General features: G+C 42.8%; 1 protein-coding gene and 1 long non-coding RNA gene across 3 annotated transcripts in view; one reads left to right on the top strand and one right to left on the bottom strand.

The window, feature by feature from the left end:
* Positions 1–17,763, bottom strand: part of znf532 (zinc finger protein 532) — a 121,204-nt gene extending 103,441 nt beyond the window's left edge. For both annotated transcript variants that reach the window (XM_078426142.1, XM_078425804.1), the window contains exons 1-2: positions 17,594–17,763; positions 15,063–15,143 (exon numbers count right to left, since the gene is read on the bottom strand). The gene's annotated coding sequence lies outside the window, so the exon portion shown is untranslated. The remainder of the gene's footprint in view (positions 1–15,062; positions 15,144–17,593) is intronic.
* LOC144608609 (uncharacterized) lies at positions 6,325–15,386 on the top strand. Its single transcript, XR_013549227.1, has 3 exons — positions 6,325–6,624; positions 14,942–15,162; positions 15,260–15,386. It is a non-coding gene; the product is annotated as an uncharacterized LOC144608609 (long non-coding RNA).
* Positions 17,764–19,766: the final 2,003 nt, after the last annotated feature.

The following is a 19,766-nucleotide window of genomic DNA, read 5'->3' as shown; positions in this document are numbered from 1 at the left end:
CATGCTGGTATTTATACACATATTGCATAATTGGTTTTCTATTTGCCACATGAAAATTGATCATTTCAGTAAAGAAAATCTAGTATTCCCCTAGGAGTTTAATTACTGGCTAAAACTCCATTGGGAGAATGGCAGATGGGAGCATATACTCTGCTGAATCGATTAAAACAGAAGCAAAGCATGCTAAATAGGATACGGCCCCAATAATCTTCAATTTACTTAAATGATTTTATTATCTTTCATAAGGAAAGCTGAAATCTTATTACTAAATGAACGTAACTATATAAGAAATCAAGAATAATTAGTACACCATATTTTATTCATCAATAACCTGAATTTATTCAAGCTTTCAGACCTTGCAGTTAATGATAACAAAGAGAGGAGATTGCAGGGGCCTTGACAAAGATGTTTAGTTTACAGAGCGAGCACGAAACAGGCCTTTTAACTCACCAAATCCATACCGACCATATTTAATCATTCACACAGGTTTTATGTTGTGTATTTTATGTATTTAAGAGATAGTTAGATATAGCTCTTCGGGCTAATGGAATCAAGGGACACGGGGAGAAAGCAGGAACGGGGTACTGATTGTGGATGATCAGCCATGATCATATTGAATGGCGGTGATGGCTCGAAAGGCCGAATGGCCTACTCCTGCACCTATTTTCTATGTTATCCCACTTTTGCAGTCACTCACTATACATTAGGGGCAATTTACAGTGGCCAATTAATCTACAAATCCCCATGTCTTTGGGAAGTGGGAGGAAACGTTCCTCGTGCAGGCGAAAGCAGGAACAGGGAGATACAGGACCTGAATGTGCGGCTGAGGAAATGGTGCAGGGGGCAGGGATTTAGATTCTTAGATCACTGGGATCTGTTTTGGGGTAAGGGGGAATTGTACAAAAAAGACGGATTGCACCTTAACTGGTGGGGAATAAGCATTCTGGCAGGCAGGTTTGCCACTGCTACATGGGTGGTTTTAAACTAAATAAGGGGGGGGGGGGGTCAAATGGGATAGTCAAGGATGGAGTTAAAGGGAAAGAGAGTAAAGGGATAGTTAATGACCTCAGAATTAACGGGAAAGAAAGCTCACAAAGGTATAGGAGAGTATGGCAAAGTGTAATAGGGATTGATGTGAAGGGTGAGATGAGTAAGGAATTAAAAGTATTGTATATGAATGCGTGAAGAATAACAAGTAAAGTAGATGAGCTTGAGGCTCAGTTAGAGGTTGGTAGATATGACTGTGGGGATTACAGAGACGTGGCTGCAGGAGGATCGGGCCTGGGAACATAATATTCAGGGTTATACATCCTGTAGAAAGGACAGGCAGGTGGGCAGAGGCGATGGGGTAGCTCTGCTGGTGAGGGATGAAATTCAGTCCCTTGCGAGGGAAGACATAGGGACTGTCGAGGTAGAGTCACTGTGGATTGAGTTGAGGAATTGTAAAGGCAAGAAGACACTAATTGGTGTTATCTGCAGACCCCCAAATAGTAGCCCAGATGTAGGATGTAAGATGCAGCAGGAGTTAAAACTGGCATGAAAGAAAGGTAATGCCACTGTGGTGATGGGTGATTTCAATATGCAGGTAGACTGGGAAAATCAAGTTGGTTCTGGACCCCAAGAAAGAGAGTTTGTAGAGTGCCTCTGAGATGGATTCTTAGAGCAGCTTGTAATGGAGCCTACCAGAGAAAAGGCAATTCTGGATTTAGTGTTGTCCAATGAACCAGATTTGATAAGGGAACTCGAGGTAAAGGAACCGCTTGGAGGTAGTGATCATAATATGATTAGTTTTAATCTGCAATTTAGACAATAGACAATAGACAATAGACAATAGACAATAGGTGCAGGAGTAGGCCATTCAGCCCTTCGAGCCAGCACCGCCATTCAATGCGATCATGGCTGATCACTCTCAATCAGTACCCCGTTCCTGCCTTCTCCCCATACCCCCTCACTCCGCTATCCTTAAGAGCTCTATCCAGCTCTCTCTTGAAAGCATCCAACGAACTGGCCTCCACTGCCTTCTGAGGCAGAGAATTCCACACCTTCACCACTCTCTGACTGAAAAAGTTCTTCCTCATCTCCGTTCTAAATGGCCTACCCCTTATTCTTAAACTGTGGCCCCTTGTTCTGGACTCCCCCAACATTGGGAACATGTTTCCTGCCTCTAATATGTCCAATCCCCTAATTATCTTATATGTTTCAATAAGATCCCCCTCATCCTTCTAAATTCCAGTGTATACAAGCCCAATCGCTCCAGCCTTTCAACATACGAATTTAAGAAGGAGAAGGTTAGATTGGACATGTCAGTGTTGCAGTTGAACAAAGCAGACTATGTAGGCATGAGGCTGGCCAAGGTAGACTGGAAAGGGATCCTAGCAGGATTGACGGTGGAACAGCAATGGCAGGAATTTCTGGGCATAATCAGGAAGACGCAGGATCATTTCATTCCAAAAAGGAAGAAAGATTCTAAGGGGAGTAGGAGGCAACCGTTGCTGACAAGGGAAGTTAGAGATGGAATAAAACTAAAAGAAAAGATGTATAACACAGCAAAGAGTAGCTGGAAGCCAGAGGATTGGGAAACTTTCATAGGACAACAACAGAAGGTAACAAAACGGGCAATGCGGGCTGAAAAGATGAAGTACGAGGGGAAGCAGGCCACGAATATAAAGAAGGACAGTAAAAGCTTCCTTAGATATGTTAAGAGAAAAAGAGTAACAAAGTCAAATGTGGATCCCTTGAAGGCCGACATGGGTGAAATTATTATGGGTAACAAGGAAATGGCAGAAGAGTTGAACAGGTACTTCGGATCTGTCTTCACTAAGGAAGACACAAACAATCTCCCAGATGTACTGGAGGACAGAGGATCTAGGGGGGTAGAGAAACTGAAAGAATTTTTCATTAGGCGAGAAATAGTATTGGGTAGACTAATGGGACTGAAGGATCCCCTGGGCCTGATGGTCTGCATCCCAGGGTCCTCAGGGAGGTGGCTCTAGAAATAGTGGACGCATTGGTGACCATTTTCCAATGTTCAATAGATTCAGGATCAGTTCCTGTGGATTGGAAGGTAGCTAATGTTATCCCACTGTTCAAGAAAGGAGCAAGAGAGAAAACAGGGAATTACAGACCAGTTAGCCTGACTTCGGTGGTGGGAAAGATGCTGGAGTCAATTATTAAATTTGTAAAATTGTAAAAAACCTTTATTGTCACTACAAAGTACAGCGAAATTAAAGCAGTCCAGATGATGCAATCACACACAGCAGACAGTACAAAGGATAAACCTTTATCCATAACAAGCTAAACCTAATCTACTGAATTAAACAAACTGACCTCTAATACAATATAGACAAAACAATTACAATACGGTCGAGGCAGTGTATAGTGCAATCAAGACAGCAAGTTATTGCACAGCAATGAGAGCTAACATATTGCAAGTGCCATTTAAAAAAAAAAATTTTTTTTTAAATAATGTAATTAAATATAAGGTGCGGTCGGTTGTAACATGTAATAAGTTTAGCAAATGTTAACAATATAAGTGCAGTAGAATGTAAACTTGTATTAAATTGAGTAACTGACAGTGTTCCGATCAGTTCCGTTCCTTCCCTTCAGTTTTATGTGAGTGTCTGGCAGTGTTCAGCTCACGTATGACACTGGGGTAGAAACTGTTCTTGAGTCTATTAGTCCGTGATGTAATGGACCTGAACCGTCTACCAGAGGGCAGCAGTTGGAGCAGCTGATGACCAGGGTGGGAAGGATCCCTCAGGATGTTGGCTGCTCTGCTGAGGCAGCGGAGGGAGTAAAGTTCCTCTAGAGAGGGCAGTGGGCAACCAATGATTTTCTTTGCAGAGTTGATGCAATAACGGTGCATTTGGATAGCAGTAAAAGGATAAGTCCAAGTCAGCATGGATTTATGAAAGAGAAATCATGCTTGACTAATCTTCTGGAATTTTTTGAGGATGTGACAAGTAAAATGGATGAAGGGGAGCCAGTGGATGTAGTGTATCTAGACTTTCAGAAAGCCTTTGATAAGGTCCCGCACGGCAGATTGGTGACTAAAATTAGAGCACATGGTATTGGGGGTAGGGTGTTGACATGATAGAAAATTGGTTGGCAGACAGGAAGCAAAGAGTAGGAGTAAATGGGTCCTTTTCAGAATGGCAGGCAGTGGCGAGTGGAGTGCTGCAAGGCTCGGAGTTGGGGCCACAACTGGTTACCATATATATTAATGATTTGGAAAAGGGAATTAGAAGCAAGTTTGCGGATGACACAAAGCTGGGTGGCAGTGTAAACCGTGAAGAGGATGTTAGGAGGTTGCAGGGTGACCTGGACTGGTTGAGCGAGTGGGCAGATGCGTGGCAGATGGAGTATAATATAGATAAATGTGAGGTTATCCACTTTGGCGGCAGAAACAAGGAGGCAGATTATTATCTCAATGGAGTTAGGCTAGGTAAGGGGGAGGTGCAGCGAGATCTGGGTGTCCTTGTACACCAGTCACTGAAAGTTGGCGTGCAGGTACAGCAGGCAGTGAAGAAAGCTAATGGAATGTTGGTCTTCATAACAAGAGGATTTCAGTATAGGAGAAAAGAGGTTCTTCTGCAGTTGTATAGGGCCCTGGTAAGACCACATCTGGAGTATTGTGTACAGTTTTGGTCTCCTAATTTGAGGAAGGACATCCTTGTAATTGAGGCAGTGCAGAGTAGGACAATGGATGTATGAATTTTTGTATGGCATTTTATAAAATTCCTCATGTTTGGCCAATCCAGAAGACAAAGATGCATGGGATCCATGAGGATTTGCTACTTTAGATTCAGAACTGGATTGCATATAGAAGACAGAGGGTAGCGGTTGAGGGGTGTTGTTCTGGGTGAAGGTCTGCGACCAGCAGTGTTCCGCACGGATTTGTACTGGGACCTCTGTTTTTTAGATACATAGAAAATAGGTGCAGGAATAGGCCATTTGGCCCTTCGAGCCAGCACCGCCAATCAATTTGATCATGGCTGATCATTCACAATCAGGACAATCCACAATCCTGCCTTCTCCACATATCCCTTGATTCCGCTAGCCCTAGGAGCTCCATCTAACTCTTTCGAATGCATCCAGTGAATCGGCTTCCACTGCCTTCTGTGGCAGAGAATTCCAACAGATTCACAACTCTCTGGGTGAAAAGGTTTTTCCTCATCTTACTCCTAAATGGCCTACCTCTTATTCTTAAACTGTGGCCCCTGGTTCTGGACTCCTCCAACATCGGGAAGATCAGTTTAACGTCACCATATTCAGCACAAACATTGTGGGCCTAGGGGTCAATTCCTGTGCTATACTATCCTTTGTTCTATTCTAGAAAAATACAAAGTAATTCACTCTTGATAATCAAAACTGAGCATCCTTTGGTATCCAAGAACCACAACAATTGTTATTTCTATAGAATCTTTAATGGAATAAAATTCAATATGTGAGGTGTTCATGAAAGCAGATTCAAATTAGTTTGTCGTAAACAACAGAGTGCATGGAAATTCCATGTTTACGTGAAGCTCAGAGTGAACAGTATACATAGTAATGATAGATATGGTAATAAATACAATGGAGAATGCAAAACAACAGAATTGTGCAAAGAATCTAGTGCAAACTGAAGCAGTCTAAACAAAAGAGATGTTGAAGTACAATAAGGGATACGAGTTAAGAGTATGTATGTATGTCTGCACCTCTGGGAAGAGAGAGTGAAATAGGTGATTGATTTAGGAGTCTGATAGCATGGAGAAGAAAGTGTAAGCAAGTCAGGATATTCAGGCTTTCAAGCTCCTGTAACTCTCCCAGAGAGTAGAAGTGAGAAATGGGAGCGGTCAAGCTGGCAGATGTCCTTGATGATACTTCCAGCCTTCCTAATGCAACACACTTTGAAGGTGAACTGGATGGAAGAATGTCACTGTCCTGTGACAAACTGGTTCAATGGTTTCTTTATTATCATGTGTACGTAGGTGTAGTGAAACACGTTTGCATAAAGATTAGCAAGACCATCACCATAATAATAATAATAATACATTTATTTTATATAGCGCTTTTCAGGATACTCAAAGACGCTTTACAAAGCAAACAAGACATAAAAACAAACAAACAAACAAAAGATTTGTCCTGACGGAGAAGCGGCGAACAAACAGCGCCAGTGTCCTCTCACGTCAGGGTCCGGCAGTAAACAATAAAGAACACAAGACACACAATTACAATTGTAACACAAACAACCATCACAGTGATTGCTCCAGGCACACCCTCACTGTGATGGAAGGCAAAGAAAAGTCTTATCTCCTCCTCATTCTTCTCCCGTGGTCAGGCAGTCAAACTGCTGCCTCGAGGCGATCGAGGCTCCCGACTTTTGAAACCCCCGCCGGGGGATGGAAAGTCCCAGGCCGAGCCGAGCAGGCCGATGAAGGTCCTGAGCCCCCACCGGGCGATGGAAAGTGCCGTGGCCGAGCCACGCAGGGCGATGAAGGTCCTGCGAGCGGGTCGATCGAACCTCGCGCTTCGGGGCGGTCGAAGCTGCTACGGCTGTAGCTCCCGAAAGCCAGTCGCCAGCCAGGGACCTGCGAGCTCCCGATGTTGCGGTCTGCAGGGCCCACGGCCGAAGCCTCCGAGATGGTAAGTCCAGGCCCTGCGACCGGAGTCTTCAAGGTCAATCCCAGCTGGAGGCCGCCGACTCCACAGTGTTGGGCCGTAGCGCGAACGGAGATACGACACGATAAAGGTCACATCTCCGTTGAAGAGATTAGAAAAAAAGTTTTCCCCCACCCCCCACATATACAGAGCTAAAAATAAATCAAAACATACATTTAAACGATAACAATAGACAAAGACAAAAAAGACAGAGAGACTGCCGGTGAGCCGCAGCTGCAGAGCGCAGCCACGCCCCCTAAAAACCATACACAAGCACAAACCCCCCAGTTAGTACAGAATGTACAGAACAGCCCACTGATTCAATATGCAAGTGTCACCAGTTTGCACAATTCTACAGTCCAAGCTGCAGTTGGCCACAAAGCCCATTGCAGTCGTTCCACTGCAGCTGGGGGGGGGGGGGGGGGGGGGCACCTATCACAGCCGGCCTGGAGGGTGCAGAAGGCAAGACCACCCAGTTCCTCTTACCAGGCCTTTTGTCCAGGATCCACCACCATTGCCTGTTCCTTCCATCCTCCTATGATTCCCGGTCTTCAGGGATTTGCAGTGGCCGGGCTCGCCAGGCTCCCTTCTCCGGGTGGGTTCCCGGTCCCACGGTGGGCGAGCCAGACTGCTGTTTTCAGGGCTGTGTTCATCACTCTCTGCAGCTTCAGGAGACCATGAGCACGGCAGTTGCATGCCGTCAAAATTCTCTCTTGCACATTTGCAGAAGTTCAAGAGAATCCCTATGCACAGGCTAAATCTTCTCAGACGTTCAAGAATGTAAATATGCTGATGCACTATCTTGATCACCACATTAAAGGGACCTGGTTAGTTTGCTGGTGATATGGATGCAAAGGAACTTGAAGCCACCAACCATCTCTACAGCAGGTCTGCTGACAAGGTCAGGGTTGCATTCAACCCGTGAAATTCCTTAGGTCAACATCGAACTCTGGCCTTGTTGAAATGAAGGGCTAGGATGTTATCCCGACACCATAATCTTCTGACATCACATCTCTTTCCTGCACATTGTTGCATTGTTGTCGTTGACCCGGATGGTATCAGTGGTGTCATCGGTAAACTTAAAGATTGAGGGGGTGCTGTACCTGGCTACACAGCCATGGGTATTCAGGGAGCAAAGCAAGGGACTGAGCACGCAACTCTGAAAAGCACGTGTTGAGGGACATGGTGAAGGAAATGTTATGACCAATTCTAACTGATTGAGGTCTGCTGATGAGCATGTCCTAATGCCTGTTGTAAAATAAAGCCCCAAGGCCATGGTTCAAGAAGTTGAGAGATGACCTTATTCTGTATTTTGGTGTTGAAGGCAGCAAATGAATTGCATTCCAACATAGGTGTTCTTGTCAAGACCATCCAGAGGATGAGAGGGGATCTTATAGAAACATATAAAATTATAAAAGGACTGGACAAGCCAGATGCAGGAAAAATGTTCTCAATGTTGGGCGAGTCCAGAACCAGGGGCCACAGTCTTAGAATAAAGGGGAGGCCATTTAAAACTGAGGTGAGAAAAAACTTTTTCACCCTGAGATGTGAATTTGTGGAATTCCCTGCCACAGAGGGCAGTGGAAGCCAAATCACTGGAGGGATTTAATAGAGAGTTAGATAGAGCTCTAGGGGCTAGTGGAATCAAGGGATATGGGGAGAAGGGAGGCACGGGGTATTGATTGGGGACGATCAGCCATGATACAATGAATGGCGGTGCTGGCTCGAAGGGCCGAATGGCCTCCTCCTGCACTTATTTTCTATATTTCTATGTTAGAGCTAAATGTAGTTCAAAGGTATAGTGTAGAAAGGAACTGCAGATGCTGCTTTACACCGAAGATAGACACAAAATGCTGGAGTAAAGTCTGAAGAAGAATCTTGACCCGAAACCTCAGAGATGAAATCTCCAGCGATGTTGCCTGACCCGTTGAGTTACTCCAGTATTTTGTGTCTATCAAAGGTATGTAGCATCCTCCATAGACCTATTTTCCTGTATGCAAATTGCAAGGGGTCTGGATTGTCTGGAAGGTAAACCATTACCAATCTTTCTACGTTTTCCTTCATTATGGTCATGAGAACTACTTGGCGGCAGTTAATGAAGCAGGTCACTTTATTTGTATTATGGACTGGAATGATGAATGTTTCCTTGAAGCAGCCTGAGTGGCTGAAGACTGTGGCCAGTTGATCGGTGCACGATTTCAGGACTCATGCAAGGACTGCATCCAGGCTAGTTGCTTTCCGAGAATGCCCCATTAAATAATTGGCAATTGAGAAAAAGATCAATCAAAAATAAAAAAGATAACATTTTCAAATGGTGCAATAAGTGAAAAGAATCAATCTTCCATAATCCACAAGAATCCAAAAGCACTTCAAAGCCAATTAAATACTTTTAAACTGTCATCTCTTCGGTAATGGACGAATTATTAAAAAAAGTAGGAGCAGCAGTCAGCCATTTGATTTACATCATTCAGGATTTTAATTAGGCACTTTCTTCCAAAACAACCATGCAATCTCGACGTGCTTCCTGATTCATTGGTTCCAAAGGATGATGCAATTTGCCATGGATTTGGAGTTCTCCTTTTTGAGCAATGGGGGAAACGATGCAGCAGGTAGTCTTGGACCAATCACCAAAGAATTCCCCAGATTCACCACCCTCTGTCAAACGGCATGACCATAGTCTTTTACAGCACAAGCGGCTGTGCAGAAGTAGCATACTTTATGATTTGTGTGAAGGATACCACCGCCTGCCTACCTTTTTTGTTTTATCTTGGAAATCTCATGTTCGTCCACAAACAGTGCACAGTACCAGAGTGAGCCACAAAATGCGGATCAGTCCAACACATTTAAATTCATTTCTGTTCAACTAAGAATATTTAGAGTCATAGAGTGATAGAGTGTGGAAACAGGTCCTTCAGCCCAACTTGCCCACACCGGCCAACATGTCCCAGCTACACTAGTCCCACCTGCCTGGGCTTAGTCCATATCCCTCCAAACCTGCCCTATCCATGTACCTGTCTAACTGTTTCTTCAATTCTTCAATGTTGGGATTGTCCCAGCCTCAAATACCTCCTCTGGCAGCTAGTTCCATACACCCACCACCCTTTGTGTGAAAAAGTTACCCCTCAGATTCCTATTAAATCATTTCCCCTTCACCTCGAACCTATGTCCTCTGGTCCGCGACCCCCCGAATCTGGGCAAGAGACTCGGTGCATCTCCCGATCTATTCCTCTCATGATTTTATATACCTCTATAAGATCACCCTTCATCCTCCTGCGCTCCTAGGAATAGAGACCCAGCCTACCCAAATTCTCCCTACAGCTCACACCCTCTAGTCCAGGCAACTTAATGCAGATGAAAATTCAGGGAGAAAAAAAAAGAAAAGCTTGAAAACACCACTAGAGAAATTATATAATTATAGAAATTTCTCAGTTTTACTGACATTAGACAATAGACAATAGGTGCAGGAGTAGGCCATTCGGCCCTTCGAGCCAGCACCGCCATTCAATGTGATCAAGGCTGATCATTCTCAATCAGTACCCCATTCCTGCCTTCTCCCCATACCCCCTGACTCCACTATCATTAAAAGCTCTATCTAGCTCTCTCTTGAATGCATTCAGAGAATTGGCCTCCACTGCCTTCGGAGGCAGAGAATTCCACAGATTTATAACTCTCTGACTGAAAATGTTTTTCCTCATCTCCGTTCTAAATTTAGATTTAGAGATACAGCGCGGAAACAGGCCCTTCGGCCCACCGAGTCCACGCCGCCCAGCGATCCCCACACATTAACACTATCCTACACACACTAGGGACAATTTTTACATATTACCCAGTCAATTAACCTACATACCTGTACGTCTTTGGAGTGTGGGAGGAAACTGAAGATCTCTGAGAAAACCCACGCAGGTCACGGGGAGAACGTACAAACTTCGTACAGACGGTGCCCGTAGTCAGGATCGAACCCGAGTCTCAGGCGCTGCATTCGCTGTAAGGCAGCAACACTACCGCTGCACCACCGTGCCGCCCATACCCCCAAAATGGCCTACCCCTTATTCATAAACTGTGGCCCCTAGTTCTAGACTCCCCCAACATTGGGAACATGTTTCCTGCCCCTTAATAATCCAACCCCTTAATAATCTTATATGTTTCGATAAGATCCCCTATCATCCTTCTAAATTTCAGTGTATACAAGCCTAGTCGCTCCAGTCTTTCAACATACGACAGTCCCACCATTCCGGGAATCAACCTAGTAAACCTACGCTGCACGCGTCAATAGCAAGAATATCCTTCCTCAAAAACTGCACACAGTACTCCAGGTGCGGTCTCACTAGGGCCCTGTACACTGCAGAAGGACCTCTTTGCTCCTATACTCAACTCCTCTTGTTTTGAAGGCCAACATTCCACTGGCTTTCTTCACTGCCTGCTGTATCTGCATGCTTCCTTTCAGTGACTGATGCACTAGGACACCCAGATCTCGTTTTCGTCCCCTTTTCCTAACTTGACACCATTCAGATACTAATCTGCCTTCCTATTCTTACCACCAAAGTGGATAACCTCACACTTATCCACATTAAACTGCGTCTGCCATGCATCCACACACTCACACAACCTGTCCAATTCCGGCCAGCAAAACCAGGTTTTTGGACTTCTTTCAACTCAAAAGTTTTGCTGCCATGTCCTACCTTCACTGTTAGAATTAGAGAATACTGTAGCCTCTCACTGGTTCGGCAGGAAGCCAAACAAAGCGAGGCAGCCTACCATTTCCTGGAATTCAGTGTTGCAAATCCCACTTTGCACTAGAATAGTTTCCAAAGAAAGCCAGTAATTACCTTAAAGTGGCAGAATTACCTACTCAGCGAGCTTCAGTATTTAGGTTTAACAACATTAAGAGCTGCTGTAAATCACATCTTTAAGCAGCAATGCCTGCCATTAATGTGACACAATTCTCTTTCTTACTGCAAAAAAAAAAAGATGTAGGTTTCATATAGTCCACTATGCAAGTTAATGAAAGACTTGCAGTACTACACGTTAGTAAAAATGACAGGTAAAACTCAGTCTAGAAAGAGAAATGAAGATCCCCTGGAAGGATGGGACCAAGAAATTAATAATGAATAATAAGGTGGCAATGACTTTCCATCAACAACAGAACAAAACAGCAGCAGGATGAAAATTTTCCCCATTGCCTGGATGTGCAGCACAAACAACACTTCAAAAAGCTTAACTTAATCCAATGGAATGATGGCCTTCATAACAAGAGGAGTTGAGTATAGGAGAAAAGAGGTCCTTCTGCAGTTGTACAGGGCCCTGGTGAGACCGCACGTGGAGTACTGTGTGCAGTTTTGGTCTCCAAATTTGAGGAAGGATATTCTTGCTATTGAGGGTGTGCAGCGTAGGTTTACTAGGTTAATTCCCAGAATGGCGGAACTATCATACGTATAAGATTATTAAGGGGTTGGACACGTTAGAGGCAGGAAACATGTTCCCAATGTTGGGGGAGTCCAGAACAAGGGGCCACAGTTTAAGAATAAGGGGTAGGCCATTTAGAACTGAGATGAGGAAAAACCTTTTCAGTCAGAGAGTTGTGAATCTGTGGAATTCTCTGCCTCAGAAGGCAGTAGAGGCCAATTCTCTGAATGCATTCAAGAGAGAGCTAGATAGAGCTCTTAAGGATAGCGGAGTCAGGGGGTATAGCTCGAAGGGCCGAATGGCCTCTTCCTGCACCTATTGTCTATTGTCTATTAATCAAGATCAAAGTAGCTTGCACTATTGGCACACCATCAACCATTTCATATATTTATTTCACCACAGTGGGTGCAGCAACATACAAAATGTATAGACAGGGTAGATTGGCAGAACCTTTCCCCCTTGGTGGAAATGTCAAAGAGGGCTTTGCTTTAAGTTCAGAGGAGAAATATTTAAATGGTGCCAGGGGTGGTGGTGGTGGTGATAGTGGTTTTCAAGAGGATTTTGGATGGGCACATGGCAATGGATTAGTGGGTGAGTAATTGCAATGCAGAGCATAGTGCAGCATTGCGCAGGAACTGGCCCCATGTTCCATATTGCAGTTACTCACCCACTACTTCATCAGTACTCTCCACAACCACAAGCTCACTGACCAAGAAGAAAAAGGAGCGTGGAAGTTCATCTAAATCACACATCATCCTGACATGGAATTATATTGCCTGCCCTTCATTGTCAGTAGATTTAAATCATGAACTCTCTATCCATCCGCAATGTGGGAATACCTTCACCAACTGTAGTGATTCAAGAAGCACTGCACCAGCACCCTCAATGATAATTAATTTGAGCAATAAATTATTGCCAGTAATACTCAGATCCTGAGAATGCATTTAAAAATAGAACATTTGCCTGAATTAGAAAGGCAATGAGGTTGCAAAAACCACTTCTGAAGTATTGTGTATCGTTTAAAGAAGGGCATACTTGTATCAGGCAGTTCGGAATGATTGCTACGTTGACTGACAGCACAAGAATGGAAAATTTAGGTCTATATAGATTAGATTTTTAGAAAATTAAGAGAAGTGTCCTATTTAAGTATATAAAAGTTTGAAGGAGTTGGCAAAGAGGATTTTCCGCTTTGGGGAATCTAGAGGTGCATAGCTTTAGAAAAAGGGGTTAACTACTTAACCCAGGGATGATGAGGAAATATCTTCTCTCAGACAGATGCACATCTTTGGAATTGTCTACTCCAGAGACCAAGAGGAAACAAATCATTTTGCATACTCAAAAATGAGTTGGATAGATTCTTAATACGTAAAGGAGGGAGGTGTTTCAACTAAAGGCAGAAAAGTGTAACCAAGGTCAAGATCAGATCAAACATCATCTTATTGAATGGTAGATTAGGATTCGAAGGGGAACATGACCCACTCCTACCTTTGATTTTATAAAATAGCCTCCAGGCCATAAACTAATTAAAACATATATAGGTTGGGCTAAAGTGACAAAATATTCCATTTAAATAAAAGTTTACAAATGCACCTACTGCTCCCCATGTAAAATAAACCCACACATCTTTAAACTCTCCTCCTCTCACCTTAAAGATATATTGTCCAGTTTTTTACATTTCCACCCCAAGAGCAGGGTTCCAACTGTCTGTCTATCTTATACCTCACAAAGATTTTATATACTTCTATCAATGTTTGTCCGATAAATGTTTCAGGAAGAGTGATCAGGGATCTCCTCAGGGCCACAATCAAATGCTCACAGGCAGAAGGTTTCGGAAAGAATAGGTTCAGCCCACAGGTCCTCCTGGTGCAGGCCAAATCCTTCATTCATTGCAACGATGAGCAGTATTGTGGCAGAGGCAGCAACAGCTACAGCCAGGAACAATTCTAAAACCATCCATGACCCTAACCAAAGCAGTCAAGGCCGCATGTCCAATTGTATTTGTAGTTGCAATGTCCACCCCAGTCATTCCTTCTTCTCACTGCTCCCATCCATTAGAAAGTACAGAAGCTTGAAAGCATGCACCACCAGACTCAGGAGCAGCTTCTTCCCCTCTGTAATTTGGATTCTGAACAGCCCTTCCAATAGATAGGGTACTATCTAAGTCATCTCCACCCCATTGCAGATACTGGACTTTGTCTATGGAACCGATGCGCTACAATGTTGAAAACTATATTCTGCGCTCTTTGTTCTATCTATTGTACTCGAGTTTGAATTGGTCGTATTTATGTATGGATAGTATGCAAAACAAAGCCTTTCGTTGTACCTCAGTGCACATGACAATAATAAGCCTGAACCTAAAAGACTGCAGTTCCATTGTTGGTCTGCATTAACAAAGTTTCAGAGGAAACTAGGTTAAAAAGGGAAAAAAAACAGTTGTACTTCCTTCACATCAGAAGTAGAATTTTAAAATGAGTAATTATGATAAATTAAAATATCAACATGAACCCACTGAGTCTACATCACCTCCATTGAACACGTATTTTTCTATATATGGCGATATTCAAAAAGAACCACGCCAAATGAAGAAATTACTTAGACAATAGACAATAGACAATAGGTGCAGGAGGAGGCCATTCGGCCCTTCAAGAAGGATGGAGTGCAGCTGTAGTTTAGAACTTAGGCTCAGGTTCTGGTTGATGACGGTGGGGGATGAGGCAAATTTATATTCAAAGGAAACTGACAGCACATCAGGGAGATGAGCTCAATCATGACAGCACTTGCTTTTTCCTGACTCAGAACGAAGGGTGGAGATCAAATTGCCCTTTCCAGGAGATGAAAGTCTTTTGATTTAAACTGGTTTGCATCTTTTTTTAAACTCTCGATATATTGTGTTTTCCAGCCCGCAAAATAAGCAGCAGCTGACGAGAGAAGGAGAGTTTTAGGGGAGACTTATCCTGGCACCTCAAGTTCACCCGCCATATGATCCACACACTGAGCCAAGTTCAGTGACTTGGACATACCTGGTCCTGGCGTCTACAACAAGCTTAGTAGGAAAGCCTGATCGAATCCAACTGGAAAATAATTAGGAATTCAGGCAGCATCTGTGAAAAGAGAAGCAGAGTTAGTATTTCACTGCTCTACGAAATGTTCTGTGAAAAGTGAAGAAGAGTTAATGTGACAGGCAAATGCAATATTAACTGTGTTTCTCTTTTCATAGATACTGCCCAACATATTGAGGACCTCCAGTTCTAGAGATTATTCAAGAATTATGTGGATAATTGACATTAATACAAACCAGAAGAAACCAAAGAAAAAAAACCTGCTTGAATGTAAACTACATGCAATAAAACAGTTTGAAATGAAAAGGACAGCTATGTCAACAAACAGTACTGTCTATAGAGCACAGGCTACTGGCCGACAGAAGGAGACAAAAGTTATCATTTGTAAACTAACATGACCATGAGACATTCTGGTATGCATCAGCCAAATATAAGACAATGGCACCATGTGGATTAAGCCACATCAAACCAGGCATCTGGCATTTCAGCTGAAACTTTTTTGCACTATTGTTACAAGGGTCAAGGAAGGTTCCAGACCAGACTTATTTTGTCACTTAGCACATCAAACATGGTCATGGGTATATCTATCAATAATGAAGACACTTATGGACTCAGATTGCCAGGCCTCGTGACAGTCATTTTGGGTGTATGTATTCTATGGCCTCAGAAGCTTTTAGACCATCATTGCAAATTACTATGTTCCAACAACAGCAGTGCACTCCCTTGGAAAATTCGCAATTCAATTGAACCATTTGTCCGACTCAAAATATTGAAGTAAACAATATAATTGTAGCTCTTGAATTGTTTTGCATCACCTGCTATTATCTCCGTTCTTAACAGCATAAACAATTGGGCAAATATTCACAATCCATCGAATACTGGTATGGGATAGTTGGTGCCACTTCCTAAATATGCAAGTTTAAGGGATTTTTAAATTAAGACTATGCTCAGTGCAAAACAAAACAGGGAGGATTATAGGAGAGAAACATTGTTAAAATGCATTTTTATAACATTTAAAAGACATTTGGTCAGGGACATGGATAGGAAAGGATTAGAGAGATATGGGGCAAACACAGGATAATATATAGGAAGGAACTGCAGATGCTGATTTACACTAAAGATAGACTCAAAATGCTGGAGTAACTCAGTGGGCCAGGCAACATCTCTGGATAAAATGAATGGGTGATATTTCTGGTTGAGACCCTTCTTCAGGATAATAGGACTAGCTCAGGTAGGTAACTTGGTTGCCATGGATGAGTTAGACTTCAGTGGTGCATAACTCTGACTCTACCTTTGCACAGAAATTCTCAAGGAATTGACCATTACAAAAAAGGCCGTTAAACTTTAACCCACTTAAAACCAACAAATAGATCTTTGATGAATATTGAGGCTTTGTGGTGTGTGGAATGACAGTAATATGCAAAAGATCAGATGCAATAAGAGATAAGAATTCCAAAAAAGACCCAGAAAATACAATGTGCATAACTGGTAACAAAAACAACTGGCATTTGTACAGCATTTTTTAACATGGCAAAAGATAGTCAATAAGGCTCAAGGGGACTCCTCTGCAGAACTCTTTTTAATTTAATACAATGTTGAAAACACATGGAAAATATTTTGTCCCTTGCTCGTTCCATTTGATTGCATTCCCTGCCCTTTCTGCCGTGCATACTGTCTCAATTAGGAAATATGTGAACATTAAATCAAACATTACCTCATCCCAATTACAAGCCTATTTGCAAAACACCAAATTACAATATGCAGGCTGCAGTTACAGAGGCCTTATTATTTGAAAGCTACATTAGTTACCTCAAAACCAAAGATAACCTGAACAGATCAGTGTTTATTTACTATCACCTTTACATGTCCAGTGCCATTGGTTACCAATGGAGACCGATACCCAGGAAAGGCCTATTATAGCTGTGGCAGATTCCAAGCCTAGCAGTCATGCAGCATGATCCTCAAAACCAACTCTTAATCATTGTACAGAAAGATATGTTTTTTTTCTCCAGATGGAAATATGGGCTGTCAACGAAAGATCCTATTATTTTCTTACTTTTAACTTAGGCAGCACTGGACACGACAGTTTATACTTTAGGGAAGGGTGCAGAGACTTTTGCACTCATGATCTCTGGAGAGCCTGTTGCAAATTTCAGCCAACAACAGCAAAGATAGACCAGTGGTGGAAACGACAGCAAAATCCAGGCGTTTCCCCACAACCGGGCAACATCAGGAGGAATGCCATCCCGTCATTCTCAGGGATACAGAGCACAGCGTTAGCAGGGATCTGGGCGGCTGCCTGCCAGGAGCTAAAGAACAGGCGCTCACTCTGGAAGTGCCCATGGTAAGGCACGTCAGGGCAGTCAGTCACACCGCAACAAGCCGGGCAATTGCAATACCTGACAATATGGACAACTTCACATGAAATCAGTTTAATACCCAGCAAACACAGAAAATTAAGAACTTGATCAGCTTTACAGTTGAAGACTTACCAAGTACTCAGTACTGCCCATACCATGATTCAAATTATCAGTGTACTCTGTAAAGAAAACACAGCACTCAAACAGTTAAAGGACACTTTTTTTTAAAAGACAGTACAACGAGCTGCACAAATAAACTGCAAAGGATTCTGGACAGTCACTGCAGAGTGTGTGCATGTCATCATGGCTGACAGCCTCACAAGACCCCATTTAGGCATCTTTGCAGATTGCCAGAATGAGAGGAATTAATTCCTATCATGTGACTTGAACCAGGGCCAATTATACTCCTGATTGGAGTCTAAGAGTAAAATAATAAATACAGCACAGACCTACAAATATGCCAGCAGTGAATGCGCAAATCTGTTGCCCTGTGAATTACAAAAGCAATCCTCTAACTTGGGTTATAATGCATTTTCAATCTCTCACAACAGTGGCCTCTGTTTAACCCTACAGCAAACCATGTTACATTCATGCGGACAAGACATCACTCATGTTTGTTTAAAATGTTTTTGCTTCATTTTTGAGGCAGAGTATCCTCAAAATCAGTTGATTAAATAGCTTTGTAATCGGTTGTCTTTTTAGCAGCATTTCTCAGCCTTCTTAAGAGCATACCAGCCTCTCCCCCATAACATTGTGCATGCCATTGTGATCAAATACAGTTTTCTTGTCAAAAACAGTAAGAGGAGAGGAAAATAACTGGCAGAAATGTGACAGTGAAGACCTGATGTGCCATGATTGAAGAGATGGAAAGTGGAAGGCAAGGTGGAGTTACAGCAGAACTGGAGGATATGGCATCCACAGGTTAATGCTTATGATATGGTGGTAGAGTGTGTTGCAGGCAGCATAGAATTAAAGAAATCACAGTTAGACTCTGAGGACAAAAGAATACAGAAAAACAATATGGAGTACAAGATCAAAAGACAATGAGATCTAGAAATTGATCCATGCCAATTGTTTGTCATTTAAACAGCATTTTTCGCAACTCTAACGGTTTTAGGACAATCACGGAGAGATATAACATGGAATCACTTATCCTGGCCCACTGAGGCAGTGTCATTCATCAAGTACCCATTTCTGTACAAATCCTATCCGAACTCTTTTTATTCTCACCACATTCCCATCAACTCCCCCTGCCATCCTTACCAGCCCCAGATTCCACCATTCATCCACACACATGGCAATTCATAGTGCCAATTAACCTAATAACAAGCACGTTTTTGGGAGGTGGGAGGAAACTAGAGCATCCAGAATAAACCCGCATAATCACAGGAAAAAAATCTCAAACTCCACAGCACTGAAGGTAGGATTTGACCTGGGTCACTGGAACTGTGAGGCAGTTATTCCACTAGCACCATTTTGCTGCCCCAAGTCACATAAAATTCACAGAACAGTGGGTTTCCCTGTGTGGTGCCACACTGGAAACACCATTCAGTGTGAGATGTACAAGTGATCTGCAATAATAACTTGCGAAACGATCCTGAGACTATGAAAGTGAGAGTGACATGATGTTGTTGAAGATTGTATTTGAAGTCATTGTAGGTTATAAATATCAATGAGAATAAAGGATGTAATTTGTATGATAACCCTTTAAATAAGGGAAATGAATCCGTAAAACAAGATTATACCGTATGTGAATAAGGTTGAAAATCTCACAGAAGATGAATTTTACATCTTGTATTATTTTCGATGTGGGTTGTGAAAATTGTAGGCTAGATTATATATGTGAGGGTGAACAAAAATCCTGCCAGATTTTGAGGGTACTATTTCCCCAGAAGACGTCAAAGTGTACTCAGAACTATGAATTAAATTGCTCTTTCGTGGGGTAAATTCATTTTCACAGCTAAAATGCCCTTTCTTCCCTAGTGCTATAAATGGATTTTTAGCCCCCTGGTGTCCACATCAGGGAAAAACGTAAGTCTGAAGCTCAAAGACAGCAGGGACACCGTTATAGCCAGAGAATGTATAATGAACTCAGCCAGAGCACTATTAATAAGTCTGAAGAAGAGTCCTGACCCAAAACATCGCCTATCCTTTATCTCCACAGATGCTACCTGACCCGTTGAGTTACTCCAACATTTTGTGTTTAGCTCAGAGTTTCAGCATCCTTATATCGACATTAGCATTCCCAAGTATCTTGAGAAATTCAAACAAATCACCACATTGTGGTACACTTTTCACAGTCTGT

Source organism: Rhinoraja longicauda, chromosome 1 (assembly GCF_053455715.1).
Source record: "Rhinoraja longicauda isolate Sanriku21f chromosome 1, sRhiLon1.1, whole genome shotgun sequence".
NCBI lineage: Eukaryota > Metazoa > Chordata > Chondrichthyes > Rajiformes > Arhynchobatidae > Rhinoraja > Rhinoraja longicauda.
This window is presented reverse-complemented; position numbering and strand designations above follow the sequence as displayed.